Genomic DNA, 3,951 nt, shown 5'->3' on the forward strand with positions numbered 1-3,951 from the left:
TGACGCATCGTGAGTATACCACGGAGTTCAACCGACTATCTAGGTTGGTGCCTGACATGGTTGACACTGAAGTCAAGAGAATCAAGTGTTATGTGAGGGGGTTGCCACAAAAGGTCCGCATGTTAGTCAGGGCGGTTCAACCTGCTACTTTTGATTCGGCTGTTGGACTCGCGGAAATGGTCTATGCTGACGTGGCCGCGGATGATAGGGTGGAAAGGGACGAAGAGAAAGAGAAGAAAGGGGTCACTCCTGCTAAACGACCCGGTACTCAGTTATGGAACTCCAGGGATAAGAAACAGAAAGTGTGGGAGAAGAGATCGTGTAAGACCTGCGGAAAGAGGCATGGTGGTGAATGCAAGTGGGGTAAAAATTCTAATGTTTGTCTCAAATGTGGAAAGGCTCATGGTGGAGAATGCAGAATGGGGTCGAATGCCTGTTATAAGTGCGGGAAGGTAGGGCATTATGCCAATGAGTGCAGTGCGAAGCCAACATGTTACAAATGTGGCAAGACAGGCCATATGTCAAGGGAGTGCACTGAAGGTGTAGCTGGAGGTAGTGGAAAGAAGGATGCCGATCAAGCTAGGCCCAGAACTAGAGCCTACATGCTGACCCAGGAACAAGCCAGGCAGATTCCGGATGTCGTCACAGGTACGTTTCTAGTGAACGATGTTTCCGCTTCTGTATTATTTGATTCTGGTGCGAATAGAAGTTTTGTAGCTACGACGTTTAGTAAACTAGCTAAAATGAAAGGCTGCCGAGTGTCTGAAACTTTTGTAGTAGAAACCGCAAGTGACACTTCGGTGAAAATAACAAAAATGGTGAAGAATTGTAAGATAGAGTTAGAGGGACATGAGTTCCCTGTTACTTTGTATGTTATGGCCTTAGGAGGGTTCGATGTAGTCTTGGGTATGGATTGGTTGTCGGAGTTTGAGGCTCAGATAGTATGTAAAAGTAAGATGATAAGGTTAAAGTCATTGGATGGTAGTGCGGTGACGGTTTATGGTGATAAGGAGAGTTATGGACTTAATGTCATTTCGATGATAAAAGCCGAGGGTTTGTTAAGGCGAGGGTGCGGTGCCTACCTGGCGTATGTTGTCAACGCTACGGCCGAGACGAAAGAAATGAAGAATGTTCCTATTGTGCGCGACTACCCAGAAGTATTCCCTGAGGATCTTCCGGGGTTGCCACCTGAGCGAGAGATAGAATTTCAGATAGATCTAGTACCAGGAGCCCAGCCCGTCGCGAAGGCGCCTTACCGTCTAGCACCGTCCGAGATGAAGGAATTGATGTCCCAACTGCAAGAACTCCTCGACAAGGGTTTTATCAGACCGAGTGTTTCTCCGTGGGGCGCACCGGTTTTGTTTGTGAAGAAAAAGGATGGAAGTATGAGAATGTGCATAGACTATCGTGAGTTGAATAAGCTTACGGTAAAGAATAGATACCCCTTGCCTAGGATTGACGATCTGTTTGACCAACTGCAAGGTTCGAGTTGGTTCTCACGAATAGATCTCAGATCAGGCTACCATCAGCTGAAGGTGAAAGAGGTAGACATCCCTAAAACAGCGTTCCGAACGCGGTATGGACACTACGAGTTCCTTGTAATGTCATTCGGTCTAACAAATGCTCCTGCAGCATTTATGGACATGATGAATAGGGTGTGTCGACCGATGTTGGATAAGTCGGTTATCGTCTTCATCGATGATATATTGATTTATTCAAAGAGTGAGTCTGACCATGCCGAGCATCTGAGAGAGGTATTGGAAGTTCTGAAGAAAGAAAGGTTGTACGCCAAGTTTTCGAAGTGCGCGTTCTGGTTAAGAGAAGTGCAATTTTTAGGTCATGTGGTTAATCCGGAGGGGATTACCGTGGACCCAGCTAAGATTGAAGCGATAACGAATTGGAAGACTCCGCAGAATCCGACTGATATACGAAGCTTCCTAGGGTTAGCTGGCTACTATAGGAGATTCATCGAAGGTTTCTCCAAGATAGCCGCACCGCTGACCGGTATGACCCGTAAGACGATAGTATTCAATTGGGGAAAGTTTCAGGAGGAAGCCTTTGAAGAATTGAAGAAGAGACTCACGCAAGCTCCAATCCTTACTTTACCCGATGGTGATGAGGATTTTGTTGTTTGTGCTGATGCCTCGCATCAAGGGTTAGGTTGCGTGTTGATGCAACGAGGGAAGGTGATAGCCTACGCGTCTAGACAGTTGAAGGTCCATGAGAGTACTTACCCGACGCATGATTTGGAGTTAGCAGCTGTAGTGCATGCTCTTAAGATATGGAGGCATTATCTGTACGGCACTAAGTGTACTATCTATACCGATCATAAGAGTTTAAAGTACTTCTTCGAGCAGAAAGAACTGAACATGAGGCAGAGAAGATGGTTAGAATTGATAAAGGATTACGACTGTGAGATTAAGTATTACCCCGGTAAAGCTAACGTGGTCGCTGATGCGTTAAGTCGGAAGAATGAGGAAGTCCTTGCAACAGTGAAGTCATACAAGTTGATCATGAACCCGAGTCTTTTTGAAGAAATCATCAAGGTGCAGTCAGAAGTGTTAATAGATGAAGGGTTAGTAAAGAAGGAAAGGATTTATGGCCAGCAAGATGAGTTGATGGAAAACACTCATGGAGTTAAGACTAGGTTCGACCGTATGTGGATCCCACGCCATGGTGATCTTAGAAGTCGAATCTTAGATGAAGCTCATAAGTCAAGGTACTCAATCCATCCAGGAGCTACAAAGATGTACCAAGACTTGAAAAGAGATTACTGGTGGCCAGGATTGAAGAGCGATGTAGTGGATTATGTTGGTAAGTGCTTAACTTGCTTACAAGTCAAAGCCGAACACCAAAAGCCTTGTGGGAAGATGCAACCGCTAGAGATACCTGAGTGGAAATGGGAACACATCACCATGGATTTCATAACTAAGCTACCTCGTACAGCTAAGCAACATGATACCATTTGGGTGATTGTGGACCGTTTGACCAAGAGTGCTCACTTTCTGCCCATACGAGAGGCCATCTCGTCAGAAACGTTAGCAAGCTTGTTCATTAAAGAAATTGTCACCAAGCATGGAGTACCGTTATCGATCGTGTCTGATAGGGATACACGGTTTACTTCGAGGTTCTGGAAGAAATTTCATGAAGCTATGGGGACGAGGTTGAACATCAGTACGGCGTATCATCCTCAAACCGATGGACAGTCTGAAAGGACGATCCAAACCCTTGAGGATATGCTACGTGCTTGCGTTTTAGATTTTGGTGGAAGTTGGGATGATCATCTGCATCTGGCAGAGTTCTCCTATAACAACAGTTACCATTCGAGTATTGGTATGCCACCGTTTGAGATGCTGTACGGTAGACGATGTAGAACCCCGGTGTGCTGGGGTGAGATTGGTCAGAAGGAAATGGGAAGTATAGAAGTGGTTCAAGAAACGTCTTCAAAGTTCGATCAGATCAAAGCAAGAATGAAAGCCGCTCAAGACAGACAAAAGTCTTATGCGGATAAGCGGCGACGACCAATTGAGTTTAACGTTGGCGACTATGTGATGCTTAAGGTCTCGCCTTGGAAGGGGATTATCCGTTTTAGGAAAAGAGGAAAGTTGAGTCCGAGGTACATTGGACCGTTCAAGATTGTAAAACGTGTGGGTGAAGTAGCTTACAAACTGGATTTACCCGATGAGTTAGAAGGAATTCATTCAACCTTCCATGTTTCTCATCTGAGGAAGTGTCTAGCTGATGACACGTCTCACGTGCCCTTAATGGACATCGAGGTTGATGAACAATTGAACTACATCGAGCAACCGATAAAGATCGTTGATCGCAAGGAGAAGCAGCTTCGTCACAAGATTATACCCTTGGTCAAAGTGATATGGAAGCACCGCAAGGGATCTGATGCTACTTGGGAAGTCGAGGATGAGATGCGCAAGTTTCACCCTAGTTTGTTTA

Source organism: Bidens hawaiensis, unplaced genomic scaffold (genome assembly GCF_021521415.1).
Source record: "Bidens hawaiensis isolate Kalapana, Puna unplaced genomic scaffold, B.hawaiensis_p1.1 tig00012838_1, whole genome shotgun sequence".
Classification (NCBI taxonomy): domain Eukaryota; kingdom Viridiplantae; phylum Streptophyta; class Magnoliopsida; order Asterales; family Asteraceae; genus Bidens; species Bidens hawaiensis.